Source organism: Pristiophorus japonicus, unplaced genomic scaffold (genome assembly GCF_044704955.1).
Source record: "Pristiophorus japonicus isolate sPriJap1 unplaced genomic scaffold, sPriJap1.hap1 HAP1_SCAFFOLD_80, whole genome shotgun sequence".
NCBI classification, from domain to species: Eukaryota; Metazoa; Chordata; class Chondrichthyes; family Pristiophoridae; genus Pristiophorus; species Pristiophorus japonicus.
In genome coordinates, this window is record NW_027254718.1 from 390812 (window position 1) to 413387 (window position 22576).

Consider the following 22576-nt stretch of genomic DNA (forward strand, 5'->3'; position numbering starts at 1 on the left):
AGCGGCCGCGTGGCCTAATGGATAAGGCGTCTGACTTCGATTACAACCGCAAAGTTATCAGAAGATTGCAGGTTCGAGTCCTGCCGCGGTCAACTTAGCTCGCTACGTGAAATTTTATATGCTTTGTTGTGATTCTGCCGAGAAATCAACCATCTCTTCCAGTCACTCACCTGAAGTGAAGGAAGGCTGTTTGCTTTAAGAATCTAATGGCAAGTTTTCATCATTGTCGATCTGCATGCACGGGCAGAGCAAGCTGTGAAGTGGACTTTCTTGCACATTATTTCTGTTTGGATACAAAAAGCAGGAGATTGAATGGCTGACGATGTCCTATAGCAGAGACGAGCTGGCCGAGAGGTTAAGGCGATGGACTGCTAATCCATTGTGCTCTGTACGCATGGGTTCGAATCCCATTCTCGTCGTCGTTGCCTTGCAGCTTGACCACTTTTTGACTTTCACCTCATCGCCAAATTCCCCTTTTACTTACAGGGATGCAGTACTTTCCTCATGTAATGTCTAAAATTAATAATATATTCGTCAAAAGGAGAACAGTTGCAGTACAATGGCGAGGGGCACTAATTAGATAGGTATCTGAGAGACAGCACATGCACGATGGGCCATAATATCATTTCTCACCACCGTCAGAATCTGAGAGCTGCGCTTTTCACTGTCGGCGGCTCGTTGGTCCACGGTTATGATTCTCCCTTCGGATTGATCACATTTGAAATGCGAGAGGTCACGGGCCAAATCCCGGACGAGCCCCGCCATGTTTTACTCAAAGTTCCGCTTCTAACAGCCGCTCGACATGTGAGAAAACAGACGTATTTCACGTTAAAACGTGTGATTTTACGCCGATGTTATCTTAGCATCCAAATCCCAGAGCAAAGTGAATCCCGCCAAACTGAGTAAAGTTAAAATATCTCAGAGGTACTCGGCTCTGTGACTCGTTGGATAACCTTAAAGCCTTGTTTGGTTCCGGCCGATACTTGATCAGTATATCTTCCTGTCTGTACGGATAAGTTCACCTCAATTGGGATAAGCATACATTCAGCGTCAATCTCCACCTCTGCCCTGAACATGTGTGCGTCCTGTGTCTCTAGAGCTGAAAAGATGAGAGAAGCTGCTTTTTGAATTCGTCCCTTGGCTGCCGAATTCAAAGCATACAGGAAATCAATCCGGGCTGGCAAAGCTGCCTGGTCTGATTAAAAGGCGGTGATACCCTATATTGTAGGCATGTTCTCGTCTTCTGGACTCAACATTAGGTTCAACCTATCGGATGATAAGCACCGCTCCCATTGTCTGGTAATGGTTCTGCTATTCCCACTAACACTTCCTCTGGCCCATCCTTTGTTACGTTATTGCCCGATTACCACCCACTTTGCCTTTCTCCATTGTGCCATGTATTATTTCATCACTCCTTCGTTCCGCTGTATCACAAAAGTTCCCATTTGACATTTCTCGCTGCGTATTTTTTCCAGGCGCTATTTTTGTTGAAAACATCTGTAATCTTTAACTTTTTCCTGAAATATCGGAATTATTATCCGACAGAACGTGAAACCGGATTCTTCCTCCACAAAATCTGCACGACCTGCCGAGTTTTAAATATTTATCTGTTTTTATTCATTCTATTTCCGTGTCCCTTTTAAGGGGATTTGCTGTCTGTCCGAGATCATTCTCTGTCTCTGTAAAATGGTGTGCTATCAGACCCTCATCATTCTGTGTCTGTTTCAAAGGGATGTGCTGTCTGTCCCGGATTTCCAATTTGAAATTTCAAAACCTGCCTTTGGAGGTTAAGGAATATTAGTTTGTTTGTGTGTTTCAGACTGGGCTGGTTTTACGTCCCTCCCTCCCTGTCTATCACCTGTGGCTTCAATAACAGTCTCTGCGCCGCGTGGTCCTGAGCCCCACTGCACAATTGCCTTCAGGGATGAGCGAAATCTCACTTTATTCTTTTAAAAGTGAACTGCTGTCAGTCAAGGGTCATTCTGCATCTGGGTAAAAGGGATGTCCTTGCAATCCCGGATCATTCTGTGTCTGTTTAAATGGGCTGGTTGTCAGTTCCGGTTCATAATCTTTCCCTTTAAAACGGATTTTCTCATAAACCCGGCTCATCCTGTATTGTTTGAGAAGGAGTATGATTTCAGCTGCAATGACCGAATTGTTAAACTATAGTGTTCCAATTTACATTGGGGTTGCCTGCGCCGGTGCGCACCCAGATCGCAGTGCATCTGTTCATTCACTCGAAATATGCTCATCTTTTCCTAAATCCACTCCTTGATATTGCAGTTGGCCCGAATTTGCTCGCAATATATACAACAACACAATGAATGGTGCTGGCAGCGGCCGCGTGGCCTAATGGATAAGGCGTCTGACTTCGATTACAACCGCAAAGTTATCAGAAGATTGCAGGTTCGAGTCCTGCCGCGGTCAACTTAGCTCGCTACGTGAAATTTTATATGGTTTGTTGTGATTCTGCCGAGAAATCAACCATCTCTTCCAGTCACTCACCTGAAGTGAAGGAAGGCTGTTTGCTTTAAGAATCTAATGGCAAGTTTTCATCATTGTCGATCTGCATGCACGGGCAGAGCAAGCTGTGAAGTGGACTTTCTTGCACATTATTTCTGTTTGGATACAAAAAGCAGGAGATTGAATGGCTGACGATGTCCTATAGCAGAGACGAGCTGGCCGAGAGGTTAAGGCGATGGACTGCTAATCCATTGTGCTCTGTACGCATGGGTTCGAATCCCATTCTCGTCGTCGTTGCCTTGCAGCTTGACCACTTTTTGACTTTCACCTCATCGCCAAATTCCCCTTTTACTTACAGGGATGCAGTACTTTCCTCATGTAATGTCTAAAATTAATAATATATTCGTCAAAAGGAGAACAGTTGCAGTACAATGGCGAGGGGCACTAATTAGGTAGGTATCTGAGAGACAGCACATGCACGATGGGCCATAATATCATTTCTCACCACCGTCAGAATCTGAGAGCTGCGCTTTTCACTGTCGGCGGCTCGTTGGTCCACGGTTATGATTCTCCCTTCGGATTGATCACATTTGAAATGCGAGAGGTCACGGGCCAAATCCCGGACGAGCCCCGCCATGTTTTACTCAAAGTTCCGCTTCTAACAGCCGCTCGACATGTGAGAAAACAGACGTATTTCACGTTAAAACGTGTGATTTTACGCCGATGTTCCCTTAGCATCCAAATCCCAGAGCAAAGTGAATCCCGCCAAACTGAGTAAAGTTAAAATATCTCAGAGGTACTCGGCTCTGTGACTCGTTGGATAACCTTAAAGCCTTGTTTGGTTCCGGCCGATACTTGATCAGTATATCTTCCTGTCTGTACGGATAAGTTCACCTCAATTGGGATAAGCATACATTCAGCGTCAATCTCCACCTCTGCCCTGAACATGTGTGCGTCCTGTGTCTCTAGAGCTGAAAAGATGAGAGAAGCTGCATTTTGAATTCGTCCCTTGGCTGCCGAATTCAAAGCATACAGGAAATCAATCCGGGCTGGCAAAGCTGCCTGGTCTGATTAAAAGGCGGTGATACCCTATATTGTAGGCATGTTCTCGTCTTCTTGGACTCAACATTAGGTTCAACGTATCGGATGATAAGCACCGCTCCCATTATCTGGTAATGGTTCTGCTATTCCCACTAACACTTCCTCTGGCCCATCCTTTGTTACGTTATTGCCCGATTACCACCCACTTTGCCTTTCTCCATTGTGCCATGTATTATTTCATCACTCCTTCGTTCCGCTGTATCACAAAAGTTCCCATTTGACATTTCTCGCTGCGTATTTTTTCCAGGCGCTATTTTTGTTGAAAACATCTGTAATCTTTAACTTTTTCCTGAAATATCGGAATTATTATCCGACAGAACGTGAAACCGGATTCTTCCTCCACAAAATCTGCACGACCTGCCGAGTTTTAAATATTTATCTGTTTTTATTCATTCTATTTCCGTGTCCCTTTTAAGGGGATTTGCTGTCTGTCCGAGATCATTCTCTGTCTCTGTAAAATGGTGTGCTATCAGACCCTCATCATTCTGTGTCTGTTTCAAAGGGATGTGCTGTCTGTCCCGGATTTCCAATTTGAAATTTCAAAACCTGCCTTTGGAGGTTAAGGAATATTAGTTTGTTTGTGTGTTTCAGACTGGGCTGGTTTTACGTCCCTCCCTCCATGTCTATCACCTGTGGCTTCAATAACAGTCTCTGCGCCGCGTGGTCCTGAGCCCCACTGCACAATTGCCTTCAGGGATGATCGAAATCTCACTTTATTCTTTTAAAAGTGAACTGCTGTCAGTCAAGGGTCATTCTGCATCTGGGTAAAAGGGATGTCCTTGCAATCCCGGATCATACTGTGTCTGTTTAAATGGGCTGGTTGTCAGTTCCGGTTCATAATCTTTCCCTTTAAAACGGATTTTCTCACAAACCCGGCTCATCCTGTATTGTTTGAGAAGGAGTATGATTTCAGCTGCAATGACCGAATTGTTAAACTATAGTGTTCCAATTTACATTGGGGTTGCCTGCGCCGGAGCGCACCCAGATCGCAGTGCATCTGTTCATTCACTAGAAATATGCTCATCTTTTCCTAAATCCACTCCTTGATATTGCAGTTGCCCCGAATTTGCTCGCAATATATACAACAACACAATGAATGGTACTGGTAGCGGCCGCGTGGCCTAATGGAAAAGGCGTCTGACTTCGATTGCAACCGCAAAGTTATCAGAAGATTGCAGGTTCGAGTCCTGCCGCGGTCAACTTAGCTCGCTACGTGAAATTTTATATTCTTTGTTGTGATTCTGCCGAGAAATCAACCATCTCTTCCAGTCACTCACCTGAAGTGAAGGAAGGCTGTTTGCTTTAAGAATCTCATGGCAAGTTTTCATCATTGTCGATCTGCATGCACGGGCAGAGCAAGCTGTGAAGTGGACTTTCTTGCACATTATTTCTGTTTGGATACAAAAAGCAGGAGATTGAATGGCTGACGATGTCTTATAGCAGAGACGAGGTGGCCGAGAGGTTAAGGCGATGGACTGCTCATCCATTGTGCTCTGCACGCATGGCTTCGAATCCCATTCTCGTCGTCGTTGACTTGCAGCTTAACCACTTTATGACATTCACATTTCACCAAATCGCCAAATTCCCCTTTTACTTGCAGGGATGCAGTACTTTCCTCATGTAATGTTTCAAATTAATAATATATTCGTCAAAAGGAGAACAGTTGCAGTACAATGGCGAGGGGCACTAATTACATAGGTATCTGAGAGACAGCACATGCACGATGGGCCATAATATCATTTCTCACCACCGTCAGAATCTGAGAGCTGCGCTTTTCACTGTCGGCGGCTCGTTGGTCCATGGTTATGATTCTCCCTTCGGATTGATCACATTTGAAATGCGAGAGGTCACGGGCCAAATCCCGGACGAGCCCCGCCATGTTTTACTCAAAGTTCCGCTTCTAACAGCCGCTCGACATGTGAGAAAACAGACGTATTTCACGTTAAAACGTGTGATTTTACGCCGATGTTCCCTTAGCATCCAAATCCCAGAGCAAAGTGAATCCCGCCAAACTGAGTAAAGTTAAAATATCTCAGAGGTACTCGGCGCTGTGACTCGTTGGATAACCTAAAGCCTTGTTAGGTTCCGGCCGATACTTGATCAGTATATCTTCCTGTCTGTACGGATAAGTTCACCTCAATTGGGATAAGCATACATTCAGCGTCAATCTCCACCTCTGCCCTGAACATGTGTGCGTCCTGTGTCTCTAGAGCTGAAAAGATGAGAGAAGCTGCTTTTTGAATTCGTCCCTTGGCTGCCGAATTCAAAGCATACAGGAAATCAATCCGGGCTGGCAAAGCTGCCTGGTCTGATTAAAAGGCGGTGATACCCTATATTGTAGGCATGTTCTCGTCTTCTGGCCTCAACATTAGGTTCAACGTATCGGATGATAAGCACCGCTCCCATTGTCTGGTAATGGTTCTGCTATTCCCACTAACACTTCCTCTGGCCCATCCTTTGTTACGTTATTGCCCGATTACCACCCACTTTGCCTTTCTCCATTGTGCCATGTATTATTTCATCACTCCTTCGTTCCGCTGTATCACAAAAGTTCCCATTTGACATTTCTCGCTGCGTATTTTTTCCAGGCGCTATTTTTGTTGAAAACATCTGTAATCTTTAACTTTTTCCTGAAATATCGGAATTATTATCCGACAGAACGTGAAACCGGATTCTTCCTCCACAAAATCTGCACGACCTGCCGAGTTTTACATATTTATCTGTTTTTATTCATTCTATTTCCGTGTCCCTTTTAAGGGGATTTGCTGTCTGTCCGAGATCATTCTCTGTCTCTGTAAAATGGTGTGCTATCAGACCCTCATCATTCTGTGTCTGTTTCAAAGGGATGTGCTGTCTGTCCCGGATTTCCAATTTGAAATTTCAAAACCTGCCTTTGGAGGTTAAGGAATATTAGTTTGTTTGTGTGTTTCAGACTGGGCTGGTTTTACGTCCCTCCCTTCCTGTCTATCACCTGTGGCTTCAACAACAGTCTCTGCGCCGCGTGGTCCTGAGCCCCACTGCACAATTGCCTTCACGGATGATCGAAATCTCACTTTATTCTTTTAAAAGTGAACTGCTGTCAGTCAAGGGTCATTCTGCATCTGGGTAAAAGGGATGTCCTTGCAATCCCGGATCATTCTGTGTCTGTTTAAATGGGCTGGTTGTCAGTTCCGGTTCATAATCTTTCCCTTTAAAACGGATTTTCTCATAAACCCGGCTCATCCTGTATTGTTTGAGAAGGAGTATGATTTCAACTGCAATGACCGAATTGTTAAACTATAGTGTTCCAATTTACATTGGGGTTGCCTGCGCCGGTGCGCACCCAGATCGCAGTGCATCTGTTCATTCACTCGAAATATGCTCATCTTTTCCTAAATCCACTCCTTGATATTGCAGTTGCCCCGAATTTGCTCGCAATATATACAACAACACAATGCATGGTGCTGGCAGCGGCCGCGTGGCCTAATGGATAAGGCGTCTGACTTCGATTGCAACCGCAAAGTTATCAGAAGATTGCAGGTTCGAGTCCTGCCGCGGTCAACTTAGCTCGCTACGTGAAATTTTATATTCTTTGTTGTGATTCTGCCGAGAAATCAACCATCTCTTCCAGTCACTGACCTGAAGTGAAGGAAGGCTGTTTGCTTTAAGAATCTCATGGCAAGTTTTCATCATTGTCGATCTGCATGCACGGGCAGAGCAAGCTGTGAAGTGGACTTTCTTGCACATTATTTCTGTTTGGATACAAAAAGCAGGAGATTGAATGGCTGACGATGTCTTATAGCAGAGACGAGGTGGCCGAGAGGTTAAGGCGATGGACTGCTCATCCATTGTGCTCTGCACACATGGCTTCGAATCCCATTCTCGTCGTCGTTGACTTGCAGCTTAACCACTTTATGACATTCACATTTCACCAAATCGCCAAATTCCCCTTTTACTTGCAGGGATGCAGTACTTTCCTCATGCAATGTTTCAAATTAATAATATATTCGTCAAAAGGAGAACAGTTGCAGTACAATGGCGAGGGGCACTAATTACATAGGTATCTGAGAGACAGCACATGCACGATGGGCCATGATATCATTTCTCACCACCGTAGAATCTGAGAGCTGCGCTTTTCACTGTCGGCGGCTCGTTGGTCCATGGTTATGATTCTCCCTTCGGATTGATCACATTTGAAATGCGAGAGGTCACGGGCCAAATCCCGGACGAGCCCCGCCATGTTTTACTCAAAGTTCCGCTTCAAACAGCCGCTCGACATGTGAGAAAACAGACGTATTTCACGTTAAAACGTGTGATTTTACGCCGATGTTCCCTTAGCATCCAAATCCCAGAGCAAAGTGAATCCCGCCAAACTGAGTAAAGTTAAAATATCTCAGAGGTACTCGGCTCTGTGACTCGTTGGATAACCTTAAAGCCTTGTTTGGTTCCGGCCGATACTTGATCAGTATATCTTCCTGTCTGTACGGATAAGTTCACCTCAATTGCGATAAGCATACATTCAGCGTCAATCTCCACCTCTGCCCTGAACATGTGTGCGTCCTGTGTCTCTAGAGCTGAAAAGATGAGAGAAGCTGCTTTTTGAATTCGTCCCTTGGCTGCCGAATTCAAAGCATACAGGAAATCAATCCGGGCTGGCAAAGCTGCCTGGTCTGATTAAAAGGCGGTGATACCCTATATTGTAGGCATGTTCTCGTCTTCTGGCCTCAACATTAGGTTCACCGTATCGGATGATAAGCACCGCTCCCATTGTCTGGTAATGGTTCTGCTATTCCCACTAACATTTCCTCTGGCCCATCCTTTGTTACGTTATTGCCCGATTACCACCCACTTTGCCTTTCTCCATTGTGCCATGTATTATTTCATCACTCCTTCGTTCCGCTGTATCACAAAAGTTCCCATTTGACATTTCTCGCTGCGTATTTTTTCCAGGCGCTATTTTTGTTGAAAACATCTGTAATCTTTAACTTTTTCCTGAAATATCGGAATTATTATCCGACAGAACGTGAAACCGGATTCTTCCTCCACAAAATCTGCACGACCTGCCGAGTTTTACATATTTATCTGTTTTTATTCATTCTATTTCCGTGTCCCTTTTAAGGGGATTTGCTGTCTGTCCGAGATCATTCTCTGTCTCTGTAAAATGGTGTGCTATCAGACCCTCATCATTCTGTGTCTGTTTCAAAGGGATGTGCTGTCTGTCCCGGATTTCCAATTTGAAATTTCAAAACCTGCCTTTGGAGGTTAAGGAATATTAGTTTGTTTGTGTGTTTCAGACTGGGCTGGTTTTACGTCCCTCCCTCCCTGTCTATCACCTGTGGCTTCAACAACAGTCTCTGCGCCGCGTGGTCCTGAGCCCCACTGCACAATTGCCTTCAGGGATGATCGAAATCTCACTTTATTCTTTTAAAAGTGAACTGCTGTCAGTCAAGGGTCATTCTGCATCTGGGTAAAAGGGATGTCCTTGCAATCCCGGATCATTCTGTGTCTGTTTAAATGGGCTGGTTGTCAGTTCCGGTTCATAATCTTTCCCTTTAAAACGGATTTTCTCATAAACCCGGCTCATCCTGTATTTTTTGAGAAGGAGTATGATTTCAGCTGCAATGACCGAATTGTTAAACTATAGTGTTCCAATTTAAATTGGGGTTGCCTGCGCCGGTGCGCACCCAGATCGCAGTGCATCTGTTCATTCACTCGAAATATGCTCAACTTTTCCTAAATCCACTCCTTGATATTGCAGTTGCCCCGAATTTGCTCGCAATATATACAACAACACAATGAATGGTGCTAGCAGCGGCCGCGTGGCGTAATGGATAAGGCGTCTGACTTCGATTACAACCGCAAAGTTATCAGAAGATTGCAGGTTCGAGTCCTGCCGCGGTCAACTTAGCTCGCTACGTGAAATTTTATATTCTTTGTTGTGATTCTGCCGAGAAATCAACCATCTCTTCCAGTCACTCGCCTGAAGTGAAGGAAGGCTGTTTGCTTTAAGAATCTCATGCAAGTTTTCATCATTGTCGATCTACATGCACGGGCAGAGCAAGCTGTGAAGTGGACTTTCTTGCACATTATTTCTGTTTGGATACAAAAAGCAGGAGATTGAATGGCTGACGATGTCTTATAGCAGAGACGAGGTGGCTGAAAGTTTAAGGCGATGGACTGCTAATCCATTGTGCTCTGCACGCATGGGTTCGAGTCCCATTCTCGTCGTCGTTGGCTTGCAGCTGAACCACTTTTTGACATTCACATTTAACCTCATCGCCAAATTCCCCTTTTAGTTACAGGGATGCTGTACTTTCCTCATGTCACGTCTCAAATTAATAATATATTCGTCAAAAGGAGAACAGTTGCAGTACAATGGCGAGGGGCACTAATTACATAGGTATCTGAGAGACAGCACATGCACGATGGGCCATAATATCATTTCTCACCACCGTCAGAATCTGAGAGCTGCGCTTTTCACTGTCGGCGGCTCGTTGGTCCATGGTTATGATTCTCCCTTCGGATTGATCACATTTGAAATGCGAGAGGTCACGGGCCAAATCCCGGACGAGCCCCGCCATGTTTTACTCAAAGTTCCGCTTCTAACAGCCGCTCGACATGTGCGAAAACAGACGTATTTCACGTTAAAACGTGTGATTTTACGCCGATGTTCCCTTAGCATCCAAATCCCAGAGCAAAGTGAATCCCGCCAAACTGAGTAAAGTTAAAATATCTCAGAGGTACTCGGCTCTGTGACTCGTTGGATAACCTTAAAGCCTTGTTTGGTTCCGGCCGATACTTGATCAGTATATCTTCCTGTCTGTACGGATAAGTTCACCTCAATTGGGAGAAGCATACATTCAGCGTCAATCTCCACCTCTGCCCTGAACATGTGTGCGTCCTGTTTCTCTAGAGCTGAAAAGATGAGAGAAGCTGCTTTTTGAATTCGTCCCTTGGCTGCCGAATTCAAAGCATACAGGAAATCAATCCGGGCTGGCAAAGCTGCCTGGTCTGATTAAAAGGCGGTGATACCCTATATTGTAGGCATGTTCTTGTCTTCTGGCCTCAACATTAGGTTCAACGTATCGGATGATAAGCACTGCTCCCATTGTCTGGTAATGGTTCTGCTATTCCCACTAACACTTCCTCTGGCCCATCCTTTGTTACGTTATTGCCCGATTAGCACCCACTTTGCCTTTCTCCATTGTGCCATGTATTATTTCATCACTCCTTCGTTCCGCTGTATCACAAAAGTTCCCATTTGACATTTCTCGCTGCGTATTTTTTCCAGGCGCTATTTTTGTTGAAAACATCTGTAATCTTTAACTTTTTCCTGAAATATCGGAATTATTATCCGACAGAACGTGAAACCGGATTCTTCCTCCACAAAATCTGCACGACCTGCCGAGTTTTAAATATTTATCTGTTCTTATTCATTCTATTTCCGTGTCCCTTTTAAGGGGATTTGCTGTCTGTCCGAGATCATTCTCTGTCTCTGTAAAATGGTGTGCTATCAGACCCTCATCATTCTGTGTCTGTTTCAAAGGGATGTGCTGTCTGTCCCGGATTTCCAATTTGAATTTTCAAAACCTGCCTTTGGAGGTTAAGGAATATTAGCTTGTTTGTGTGTTTCAGACTGGGCTGGTTTTACGTCCCTCCCTCCCTGTCTATCACCTGTGGCTTCAATAACAGTCTCTGCGCCGCGTGGTCCTGAGCCCCACTGCACAATTCCCTTCAGGGATGATCGAAATCTCACTTTATTCTTTTAAAAGTGAACTGCTGTCAGTCAAGGGTCATTCTGCATCTGGGTAAAAGGGATGTCCTTGCAATCCCGGATCATTCTGTGTCTGTTTAAATGGGCTGGTTGTCAGTTCCGGTTCATAATCTTTCCCTTTAAAACGGATTTTCTCATAAACCCGGCTCATCCTGTATTGTTTGATAAGGAGTATGATTTCAGCTGCAATGACCGAATTGTTAAACTATAGTGTTCCAATTTACATTGGGGTTGCCTGCGCCGGTGCGCACCCAGATCGCAGTGCATCTGTTCATTCACTCGAAATATGCTCATCTTTTCCTAAATCCACTCCTTGATATTGCAGTTGCCCCGAATTTGCTCGCAATATATACAACAACACAATGAATGGTGCTGGCAGCGGCCGCGTGGCCTAATGGATAAGGCGTCTGACTTCGATGACAACCGCAAAGTTATCAGAAGATTGCAGGTTCGAGTCCTGCCGCGGTCAACTTAGCTCGCTACGTGAAATTTTATATTCTTTGTTGTGATTCTGCCGAGAAACCAACCATCTCTTCCAGTCACTCACCTGAAGTGAAGGAAGGCTGTTTGCTCAAAGAATCTCATTGCAAGTTTTCATCATTGTCGATATGCATGCACGGGCAGAGCAAGCTGTGAAGTGGACTTTTTTTGCAGCTTATTTCTGTTTGGATACAAAAAGCAGGAGATTTAATGGCTGACGATGTCTTATAGCAGAGACGAGGTGGCCGAGAGGTTAAGGCGATGGACTGCTCATCCATTGTGCTCTGCACGCATGGCTTCGAATCCCATTCTCGTCTTCGTTGACTTGCAGCTTAACCACTTTTTGACATTCACATTTCACCACATCGCCAAATTCCCCTTTTACTTACAGGGATGCAGTACTTTCCTCATGTAATGTCTCAAATTAATAATATATTCGTCAAAAGGAGAACAGTTGCAGTACAATGGCGAGGGGCACTAATTAGATAGGTATCTGAGAGACAGCACATGCACGATGGGCCATAATATCATTTCTCACCACCGTCCGAATCTGAGAGCTGCGCTTTTCACTGTCGGCGGCTCGTTGGTCCATGGTTATGATTCTCCCTTCGGATTGATCACATTTGAAATGCGAGAGGTCACGGGCCAAATCCCGGACGAGCCCCGCCATGTTTTACTCAAAGTTCCGCTTCTAACAGCCGCTCGACATGTGCGAAAACAGACGTATTTCACGTTAAAACGTGTGATTTTACGCCGATGTTCCCTTAGCATCCAAATCGCAGAGCAAAGTGAAACCCGCCAAACTGAGTAAAGTTAAAAGATCTCAGAGGTACTCGGCTCTGTGACTCGTTGGATAACCTAAAGCCTTGTTTGGTTCCGGCCGATACTTGATCAGTATATCTTCCTGTCTGTACGGATAAGTTCACCTCAATTGGGATAAGCATACATTCAGCGTCAATCTCCACCTCTGCGCTGAATATGTGTGCGTCCTGTTTCTCTAGAGCTGAAAAGATGAGAGAAGCTGCTTTTTGAATTCGTCCCTTGGCTGCCGAATTCAAAGCATACAGGAAATCAATCCGGGCTGGTAAAGCTGCCTGGTCTGATTAAAAGGCGGTGACACCCTGTATTGTAAGCATGTTCTCGTCTTCTGGCCTCAACATTAGGTTCAACGTATCGGATGATAAGCACCGCTCCCATTGTCTGGTAATGGTTCTGCTATTCCCACTAACACTTCCTCTGGACCATCCTTTGTTACGTTATTGCCCGATTACCACCCACTTTGCCTTTCTCCATTGTGCCATGTATTATTTAATCACTCCTTCGTTCCGCTGTATCACAAATGTTCCCATTTGACATTTCTCGCTGCGTATTTTTTCCAGGCGCTATTTTTGTTGAAAACATCTGTAATCTTTAACTTTTTCCTGAAATATCGGAATTATTATCCGACAGAACGTGAAACCGGATTCTTCCTCCACAAAATCTGCACGACCTGCCGAGTTTTACATATTTATCTGTTTTTATTCATTCTATTTCCGTGTCCCTTTTAAGGGGATTTGCTGTCTGTCCGAGATCATTCTCTGTCTCTGTAAAATGGTGTGCTATCAGACCCTCATCATTCTGTGTCTGTTTCAAAGGGATGTGCTGTCTGTCCCGGATTTCCAATTTGAAATTTCAAAACCTGCCTTTGGAGGTTAAGGAATATTAGTTTGTTTGTGTGTTTCAGACTGGGCTGGTTTTACGTCCCTCCCTCCCTGTCTATCACCTGTGGCTTCAATAACAGTCTCTGCGCCGCGTGGTCCTGAGCCCCACTGCACAATTGCCTTTAGGGATGATCGAAATCTCACTTTATTCTTTTAAAAGGGAACTGCTGTCAGTCAAGGGTCATTCTGCATCTGGGTAAAAGGGATGTCCTTGCAAACCCGGATCATTCTGTGTCTGTTTAAATGGTCTGGTTGTCAGTTTTGGTTCATAATCTTTCCCTTTAAAATGGATTTTCTCATAATCCCGGGTCATCCAGTATTGTTTGAGAAGGAGTATGATTTCAGCTGCAATGACCGAATTGTTAAACTATAGTGATCCAATTTATATTTGGGTTGCCTGCGACGGTGCGCACCCAGATCGCAGTGCATCTGTTCATTCACTCGAAATTTGCTCATCTTTTCCGAAATCCACTCCTTGATATTGCAGTTGCCCCGAATTTGCTCGCAATATACAAAACAACACAATGATTGGTGCTGGCAGCGGCCGTGTGGCCTAATGGATAAGGCGTCTGACTTCGATTACAACCGCAAAGTTATCAGAAGATTGCAGGTTCGACTCCTGCCGCGGTCAACTTAGCTCGCTACGTGAAATTTTATATTCTTTGTTGTGATTCTGCCGAGAAACCAACCATCTCTTCGAGTCACTCACCTGAAGTGAAGGAAGGCTGTTTGCTCAAAGAATCTCATGGCAAGTTTTCATCATTGTCGATCTGCATGCACGGGCAGAGCAAGCTGTGAAGTGGACTTTCTAGCACATTATTTCTGTTTGGATACAAAAAGCAGGAGATTGAATGGCTGACGATGTTTTAAAGGAGAGACGAGGTGGCCGAGAGGTTCAGGCGATGGACTGCTAATCCATTGTGCTCTGCACTCATGGGTTCGAATCCCATTCTCGTCGTCGTTGGCTTGCAGCTTAACCACTTTTTGACATTCATCTTTCACCTCTTCGCCAAATTCCCCTTTTACTAACAGGGATGCTGTACTTTCCTCATGTCATGTCTCAAATTAATAATATATTCGTCAAAAGGAGAACAGTTGCAGTACAATGGCGAGAGCACTAATTAGATAGGTATCTGAGAGACAGCACATGCACGTTGGGCCATAATATCATTTCACACCACCATCAGAATCTGAGAGCTGCGCTTTTCACTGTCGGCGGCTCGTTGGTCCACGGTTATGATTCTCCCTTCGGAATGAACACATTTGAAATGCGAGAGGTCACGGGCCAAATCCCGGACGAGCCCCGCCATGTTTTATTCAAAGTTCCGCTTCTGACAGCCGCTCGACATCTGAGAACACAGACGTATTTCACGTTAAAACGTGTGATTTTACGCCGATATTCCCTTAGCATCCAAATCGCAGAGCAAAGTGAAACCCGCCAAACTGAGTAAAGTTAAAATATCTCAGAGGTACTCGGCTCTGTGACTCGTTGGATAACCTCAAGCCTTGTTTGGTTCCGGCCGATACTTGATCAGTATATCTTCCTGTCTGTACGCATAAGTTCACCTCAATTGGGATAAGCATACATTCAGCGTCAATCTCCACCTCTGCCCTGAATATGAGTGCTTCCTGTTTCTCTCGAGCTGAAAAGATGAGAGAAGCTTCCTTTTGAATTCGTCCCTTGGCTGCCGAGTTCAAAGCGGACAGGAAATCAATCCGGGCTGGCAAAGCTGCCTGGTCTGATAAAAAGTCGGTCATAACCTGTATTGTAGTCATGTTCTCGTCTTCTGTCCTCAACATTAGGTTCAACGTATCGGATGATAAGCACCGCTCCCATTGTCTGGTAATGGTTCTGCTGTTCCCACTAACACCTCCTCTGGACCATAGTTTGTTACGTTATTGCCCGATTACCACCCACTTTGTCTTTCTCCATTGTGCCATATATTATTTAATCACTCCTGCGTTCCGCTGTATCACAGAAGTTCCCATTTGACGTTTCTCGCTGCGTATTTTTTCCAGACGCTATTTTTGTTGAAAACATCTGTAATCTTTAACTTTTTCCTGAAATATCGGAATTATTATCCGACAGAACGTGAAACCGGATTCTTCCTCCACAAAATCTGCACGACCAGCCGAGTTTTACATATCTATCTGTTTTTATTCTTTCTATTTCCGTGTCCTTTATAAGGGGATTTGCTGTCTGTCCGAGATCATTCTCTGTCTCTTTGAAATGGGGCGCTATCACACCCTCATCATTCTGTGTCTGTTTAAAATGGATGTGCTGTCTGTCCCGGATTTCCAATTTCAAATTTCAAAACCTGCCTTTGGAGGTTAAGGAATTTTAGTTTGTTTGTGTGTTTCAGACTGGGCTGGTTTTACATCCCTCCCTCCCTCCTTGTCTATCACCTGTGGCTTCAATAACAGTCTCTGCGCCGCGTGGTCCTGAGCCACACTGCACAATTGCCTTCAGGGATGATCGAAATCTCACTTTATTCTTTTAAAAGGGAACTGCTGTCAGTCAAGGGTAATTCTGCATTTGGGTAAAAGGGATGTCCTTGCAAACCCGGATCATTCTATGTCTGTTTAAATGGGCTGGTTCTCAGTTCCGGTTCATAATCTTTCCCTTTGAAACGGATTTTCTCATAATCACGGGTCATCCTGTATTGTTTGAGAAGGAGTATGATTTCAGCTGCAATGACCGAATTGTTAAACTATAGTGTTCCAATTTATATTTGGGTTGCCTGCGCCGGTGCGCACCCAGATCGCAGTGCATCTGTTCATTCACTCGAAATATGCTCATCTTTTCCTAAATCCACTCCTTGATATTGCAGTTGCCCCGAATTTGCTCGCAATATATACAACAACACCATGAATGTTGCTGGCAGCGGCCGCGTGGCCTAATGGATAAGGCTTCTGACTTCGATTACAACCGCGAAGTTATCAGACGATTGCAGTTTCGAGTCCTGCCGCAGTCAACTTAGCTCGCTACGAGAAATTTTATATTCTTTGTTGTGATTCTGCTGAGAAACCAACCATCTCTTCCAGTCACTCACCTGAAGTGAAGGAAGGCTGTTTGCTCAAAGAATCTCATGGCAAGTTTTCATCATTGTCGATCTGCATGCACGGGCAGAGCAAGCTGTGAAGTGGACTTTCTTACACATTATTTCTGTTTGGATAAAAAAAGCAGGAGATTGAATGGCTGACGATGTTTTATAGCAGAGACGAGGTGGCCGAGAGGTTAAGGCGATGGACTGCTAATCCATTTTGCTCTGCATGCATGGGTTAGAATCCCATTCTCGTCGTCGTTGGCTTGCAGCTTAACCACTTTTTGACATTCACATTTAACCTCATCGCAAAATTCCCCTTTTACTTACAGGGATGCAGTCCTTTCCTCATGTCATGTCTCAAATTAATAATATATTCGTCAAAAGGAGAACAGTTGCAGTACAATGGCGAGGGGCACTAATTAGATAGGTATCTGAGAGACAGCACATGCACGATGGGCCATAATATCATTTCTCACCACCGTCAGAATCTGAGAGCTGCGCTTTTCACTGTCGGCGGCTCGTTGGTCCACGGTTATGATTCTCCCTTCGGAATGATCACATTTGAAATGCGAGAGCTCACGGGCCAAATCCCGGACGAGCCCCGCCATGTTTTACTCAAAGTTCCGCTTCAAACAGCCGCTCGACATGTGAGAAAACAGAGGTATTTCACGTTAAAACGTGTGATTTTACGCCGATGTTCCCTTAGCATCCAAATCCCAGAGCAAAGTGAAACCCGCCAAACTGAGGAAAGTTAAAATGTCTCAGAGGTACTCGGCTCTGTGACTCGTTGGATAACCTAAAGCCTTGTTTGGTTCCGGCCGATACTTGATCAGTATATCTTCCTGTCTGTACGCATAAGTTCACCTCAATTGGGATAAGCATACATTCAGCGTCAATCTCCACCTCTGCCCTGAACATGTGTGCGTCCTGTTTCTCTAAACCTGAAAAGATGAGAGAAGCTGCCTTTTGAATTCGTCCCTTGGCTGCCGAGTTCAAAGCGGACAGGAAATCAATCTGGGCTGGCAAAGCTGCCTGGTCTGATTAAAAGGCGGTGACAGCCTATATTGTAAGCATGTTCTCGTCTTCTGGCCTCAACATTAGGTTCAACGTATCGGATGATAAGCACCGCTCCTATTGTCTGGTAATGGTTCTGCTATTCCCACTAACACCTCCTTGGACCATCCTTTGTTACGTTATTGCCCGATTACCACCAACTTTGTCTTTCTCCATTGTGCCATGTATTATTTAATCACTCCTGCGTTCCGCTGTATCACAAACGTTCCCATTTGACATTTCTCGCTGCGTATTGTTTCCAGGCGCTATTTTTGTTGAAAACATCTGTAATCTTTAACTTTTTCCTGAAATATCGGAATGATTATCCGACAGAACGTGAAACCGGATTCTTCCTCAACAAAATCTGCACGACCTGCCGAGTTTTACATATTTATCTGTTTTTATTCATTCTATTTCCGTGTCCCTTTTAAGGGGATTTGCTGTCTGTCCGAGATCATTCTCTGTCTCTTTAAAATGGTCTGCTATCAGACCCTCATCATTCTGTGTCTGTTTCAAACGGATGTGCTGTCTGTCCCGGATTTCCAATTTGAAATTTCAAAACCTGCCTTTGGAGGTTAAGGCATATTAGTTTGTTTGTGTGTTTCAGACTGGGCTGGTTTTACGTCCCTCCCTCCCTCCTTGTCTATCACCTGTGGCTTCAATAACAGTCTCTGCGCCGCGTGGTCCTGAGCCCCACTGCACAATTGCCTTCAGGGATGATCGAAATCTCACTTTATTCTTTTAAAAGGGAACTGCTGTCAGTCAAGGGTCATTCTGCATCTGGGTAAAAGGGATGTCCTTGCAATCCCGGATCATTCTGTGTCTGTTTAAATGAGCTGGTTGTCAGTTCCGGTTCATTCTCTTTCCCTTTAAAACGGATTTTCTCATAAACCCGGGTCATCCTGTATTGTTTGAGAAGGAGTATGATTTCAGCTGCAATGACCGAATTGTTAAACTATAGTGTTCCAATTTACATTGGGGTTGCCTGCGCTGGTGCGCACCCAGATCGCAGTGCATCTGTTCATCCACTCGAAATATGCTCATCTTTTCCTAATCCACTCCTTGATATTGCAGTTGCCGCGAATTTGCTCGCAATATACACTACAACACAATGAATGCTGCTGGCAGCGGCCGCGTGGCTAAATGGATAAGGCGTCTGACTTCGTTTATAACCGCAAAGTTATCAGAAGATCGCAGGTTCGAGTCCTGCCGCGGTCAACTTAGCTCGCTACGCGAAATTTTATATTCTTTGTTGTGATTCTGCCGAGAAACCAACCATCTCTTCCAGTCACTCACCTGAAGTGAAGGAAGGCTGTTTGCTTTAAGAATCAAATGGCAAGTTTTCATCATTGTCGATCTGCATGCACGGGCAGAGCAAGCTGTGAAGTGGACTTTCTTGCACATTATTTCTGTTTGGATACAAAAAGCAGGAGATTGAATGGCTGACGATGTCTTAAAGAAGAGACGAGGTGGCCGAGAGGTTCAGGCGATGGACTGCTAATCCATTGTGCTCTGCACTCATGGGTTCGAATCCCATTCTCGTCGTCGTTGGCTTGCAGCTTAACCACTTTTTGACATTCATCTTTAACCTCTTCGCCAAATTCCCCTTTGCGAACAGGGATGCTGTACTTTCCTCATGTCATGTCTCAAATTAATAATATATTCATCAAAAGGAGAACAGTTGCAGTACAATGGCGAGGGCACTAATTAGATAGGTATCTGAGAGACAGCACATGCACGTTGGGCCATAATATCATTTCACACCACCGTCAGAATCTGAGAGCTGCGCTTTTCACTGTCGGCGGCTCGTTGGTCCACGGTTATGATTCTCCCTTCGGAATGAACACATTTGAAATGCGAGAGGTCACGGGCCAAATCCCGGACGAGCCCCGCCATGTTTTATTCAAAGTTCCGCTTCTGACAGCCGCTCGACATCTGAGAACACAGACGTATTTCACGTTAAAACGTGTGATTTTACGCCGATGTTCCCTTAGCATCCAAATCGCAGAGCAAAGTGAAACCCGCCAAACTGAGTAAAGTTAAAATATCTCAGAGGTACTCGGCTCTGTGACTCTTTGGATAACCTAAAGCCTTGTTTGGTTCCGGCCGATACTTGATCAGTATATCTTCCTGTCTGTACGCATAAGTTCACCTCAATTGGGATAAGCATACATTCAGCGTCAATCTCCACCTCTGCCCTGAATATGAGTGCTTCCTGTTTCTCTCGAGCTGAAAAGATGAGAGAAGCTTCCTTTTGAATTCGTCCCTTGGCTGCCGAGTTCAAAGCGGACAGGAAATCAATCCGGGCTGGCAAAGCTGCCTGGTCTGATAAAAAGTCGGTCATAACCTGTATTGTAGGCATGTTCTCGTCTTCTGGCCTCAACATTAGGTTCAACGTATCGGATGATAAGCACCGCTCCCATTGTCTGGTAATGGTTCTGCTGTTCCCACTAACACCTCCTCTGGACCATACTTTGTTACGTTATTGCCCGATTACCACCCACTTTGTCTTTCTCCATTGTGCCATATATTATTTAATCACTCCTGCGTTCCGCTGTATCACAGAAGTTCCCATTTGACGTTTCTCGCTGCGTATTTTTTCCAGACGCTATTTTTGTTGAAAACATCTGTAATCTTTAACTTTTTCCTGAAATATCGGAATTATTATCCGACAGAACGTGAAACCGGATTCTTCCTCCACAAAATCTGCACGACCAGCCGAGTTTTACATATCTATCTGTTTTTATTCTTTCTATTTCCGTGTCCCTCATAAGGGGATTTGCTGACTGTCCGAGATCATTCTCTGTCTCTTTGAAATGGGGCGCTATCACACCCTCATCATTCTGTGTCTGTTTAAAATGGATGTGCTGTCTGTCCCGGATTTCCAATTTCAAATTTCAAAACCTGCCTTTGGAGGTGAAGGAATTTTAGTTTGTTTGTGTGTTTCAGACTGGGCTGGTTTTACATCCCTCCCTCCCTCCTTGTCTATCACCTGTGGCTTCAATAACAGTCTCTGCGCCGCGTGGTCCTGAGCCCCACTGCACAATTGCCTTCAGGGATGATCGAAATCTCACTTTATTCTTTTAAAAGGGAACTGCTGTCAGTCAAGGGTAATTCTGCATTTGGGTAAAAGGGATGTCCTTGCAAACCCGGATCATTCTATGTCTGTTTAAATGGGCTGGTTCTCAGTTCCGGTTCATAATCTTTCCCTTTGAAACGGATTTTCTCATAATCACGGGTCATCCTGTATTGTTTGAGAAGGAGTATGATTTCAGCTGCAATGACCGAATTGTTAAACTATAGTGTTCCAATTTATATTTGGGTTGCCTGCGCCGGTGCGCACCCAGATCTCAGTGCATCTGTTCATTCACTCGAAATATGCTCATCTTTTCCTAAATCCACTCCATAATATTGCAGTTGCCCCGAATTTGCTCGCAATATATACAACAACACCATCAATGTTGCTGGCAGCGGCCGCGTGGCCTAATGGGTAAAGCTTCTGACTTCGATTACAACCACGAAGTTATCAGACGATTGCAGGTTCGAGTTCTGCCGCAGTCAACTTAGCTCGCTACGAGAAATTTTATATTCTTTGTTGTGATTCTGCTGAGAAACCAACCATCTCTTCCAGTCACTCACCTGAAGTGAAGGAAGGCTGTTTGCTCAAAGAATCTCATGGCAAGTTTTCATCATTGTCGATCTGCATGCACGGGCAGAGCAAGCTGTGAAGTGGACTTTCTTACACATTATTTCTCTTTGGATATAAAAAGCAGGAGATTGAATGGCTGACGATGTTTTGTAGCAGAGACGAGGTGGCCGAGAGGTTAAGGCGATGGACTGCTAATCCATTGTGCTCTGCATGCATGGGTTCGAATCCCATTCTCGTCGTCGTTGGCTTGCAGCTTAACCACTTTTTGACATTCACATTTAACCTCATCGCAAAATTCCCCTTTTACTTACAGGGATGCAGTCCTTTCCTCATGTCATGTCTCAAATTAATAATATATTCGTCAAAAGGAGAACAGTTGCAGTACAATGGCAAGGGGCACTAATTAGATAGGTATCTGAGAGACAGCACATGCACGATGGGCCATAATATCATTTCTCATCACCGTCAGAATCTGAGAGCTGCGCTTTTCACTGTCGGCGGCTCGTTGGTCCACGGTTATGATTCTCCCTTCGGAATGATCACATTTGAAATGCGAGAGCTCACGGGCCAAATCCCGGACGAGCCCCGCCATGTTTTACTCAAAGTTCCGCTTCAAACAGCCGCTCGACATGTGAGAAAACAGAGGTTTTTCACGTTAAAACGTGTGATTTTACGCCGATGTTCCCTTAGCATCCAAATCCCAGAGCAAAGTGAAACCCGCCAAACTGAGTAAAGTTAAAATGTCTCAGAGGTACTCGGCTCTGTGACTCGTTGGATAACCTAAAGCCTTGTTTGGTTCCGGCCGATACTTGATCAGTATATCTTCCTGTCTGTACGGATAAGTTCACCTCAATTGGGATGAGCATACATTCAGCGTCAATCTCCACCTCTGCCCTGAACATGTGTGCGTCCTGTTTCTCTAAACCTGAAAAGATGAGAGAAGCTGCTTTTTGAATTCGTCCCTTGGCTGCCGAATTCAAAGCGGACAGGAAATCAATCCGGGCTGGCAAAGCTGCCTGGTCTGATTAAAAGGCGGTGACAGCCTATATTGTAAGCATGTTCTCGTCTTCTGGCCTCAACATTAGGTTCAACGTATCGGATGATAAGCACCGCTCCTATTGTCTGGTAATGGTTCTGCTATTCCCACTAACACCTCCTTGGACCATCCTTTGTTACGTTATTGCCCGATTACCACCAACTTTGTCTTTCTCCATTGTGCCATGTATTATTTAATCACTCCTGCGTTCCGCTGTATCACAAACGTTCCCATTTGACATTTCTCGCTGCGTATTGTTTCCAGGCGCTATTTTTGTTGAAAACATCTGTAATC

At 44.8% G+C, this 22576-nt stretch overlaps 18 non-coding genes across 18 annotated transcripts; all 18 read left to right on the top strand.

Annotated features, from left to right (window-relative positions):
• Positions 1-3: 3 nt before the first annotated feature.
• trnar-ucg (transfer RNA arginine (anticodon UCG)) lies at positions 4-92 on the top strand. The gene is given in 2 exon segments: positions 4-40; positions 57-92. It is a non-coding gene; the product is annotated as a tRNA-Arg (tRNA).
• Positions 93-337: 245 nt separating this feature from the next.
• Positions 338-419, top strand: trnas-gcu (transfer RNA serine (anticodon GCU)). The gene has a single exon. It is a non-coding gene; the product is annotated as a tRNA-Ser (tRNA).
• A 1919-nt stretch (positions 420-2338) lies between these two features.
• On the top strand, positions 2339-2427 carry trnar-ucg (transfer RNA arginine (anticodon UCG)). Its single transcript is given in 2 exon segments — positions 2339-2375; positions 2392-2427. It is a non-coding gene; the product is annotated as a tRNA-Arg (tRNA).
• A 245-nt stretch (positions 2428-2672) lies between these two features.
• trnas-gcu (transfer RNA serine (anticodon GCU)) lies at positions 2673-2754 on the top strand. The gene has a single exon. It is a non-coding gene; the product is annotated as a tRNA-Ser (tRNA).
• A 1920-nt stretch (positions 2755-4674) lies between these two features.
• On the top strand, positions 4675-4763 carry trnar-ucg (transfer RNA arginine (anticodon UCG)). Its single transcript is given in 2 exon segments — positions 4675-4711; positions 4728-4763. It is a non-coding gene; the product is annotated as a tRNA-Arg (tRNA).
• A 245-nt stretch (positions 4764-5008) lies between these two features.
• On the top strand, positions 5009-5090 carry trnas-gcu (transfer RNA serine (anticodon GCU)). Its single transcript has one exon. It is a non-coding gene; the product is annotated as a tRNA-Ser (tRNA).
• Positions 5091-7015: 1925 nt separating this feature from the next.
• trnar-ucg (transfer RNA arginine (anticodon UCG)) lies at positions 7016-7104 on the top strand. Its single transcript is given in 2 exon segments — positions 7016-7052; positions 7069-7104. It is a non-coding gene; the product is annotated as a tRNA-Arg (tRNA).
• Positions 7105-7349: 245 nt separating this feature from the next.
• On the top strand, positions 7350-7431 carry trnas-gcu (transfer RNA serine (anticodon GCU)). The gene has a single exon. It is a non-coding gene; the product is annotated as a tRNA-Ser (tRNA).
• Positions 7432-9356: 1925 nt separating this feature from the next.
• trnar-ucg (transfer RNA arginine (anticodon UCG)) lies at positions 9357-9445 on the top strand. Its single transcript is given in 2 exon segments — positions 9357-9393; positions 9410-9445. It is a non-coding gene; the product is annotated as a tRNA-Arg (tRNA).
• A 244-nt stretch (positions 9446-9689) lies between these two features.
• trnas-gcu (transfer RNA serine (anticodon GCU)) lies at positions 9690-9771 on the top strand. Its single transcript has one exon. It is a non-coding gene; the product is annotated as a tRNA-Ser (tRNA).
• Positions 9772-11697: 1926 nt separating this feature from the next.
• Positions 11698-11786, top strand: trnar-ucg (transfer RNA arginine (anticodon UCG)). Its single transcript is given in 2 exon segments — positions 11698-11734; positions 11751-11786. It is a non-coding gene; the product is annotated as a tRNA-Arg (tRNA).
• A 246-nt stretch (positions 11787-12032) lies between these two features.
• On the top strand, positions 12033-12114 carry trnas-gcu (transfer RNA serine (anticodon GCU)). Its single transcript has one exon. It is a non-coding gene; the product is annotated as a tRNA-Ser (tRNA).
• Positions 12115-14039: 1925 nt separating this feature from the next.
• Positions 14040-14128, top strand: trnar-ucg (transfer RNA arginine (anticodon UCG)). Its single transcript is given in 2 exon segments — positions 14040-14076; positions 14093-14128. It is a non-coding gene; the product is annotated as a tRNA-Arg (tRNA).
• Positions 14129-14373: 245 nt separating this feature from the next.
• On the top strand, positions 14374-14455 carry trnas-gcu (transfer RNA serine (anticodon GCU)). The gene has a single exon. It is a non-coding gene; the product is annotated as a tRNA-Ser (tRNA).
• A 2262-nt stretch (positions 14456-16717) lies between these two features.
• On the top strand, positions 16718-16799 carry trnas-gcu (transfer RNA serine (anticodon GCU)). The gene has a single exon. It is a non-coding gene; the product is annotated as a tRNA-Ser (tRNA).
• Positions 16800-18726: 1927 nt separating this feature from the next.
• trnar-ucg (transfer RNA arginine (anticodon UCG)) lies at positions 18727-18815 on the top strand. The gene is given in 2 exon segments: positions 18727-18763; positions 18780-18815. It is a non-coding gene; the product is annotated as a tRNA-Arg (tRNA).
• Positions 18816-19060: 245 nt separating this feature from the next.
• Positions 19061-19142, top strand: trnas-gcu (transfer RNA serine (anticodon GCU)). The gene has a single exon. It is a non-coding gene; the product is annotated as a tRNA-Ser (tRNA).
• A 2261-nt stretch (positions 19143-21403) lies between these two features.
• On the top strand, positions 21404-21485 carry trnas-gcu (transfer RNA serine (anticodon GCU)). Its single transcript has one exon. It is a non-coding gene; the product is annotated as a tRNA-Ser (tRNA).
• The last annotated feature ends 1091 nt before the right edge of the window (positions 21486-22576 follow it).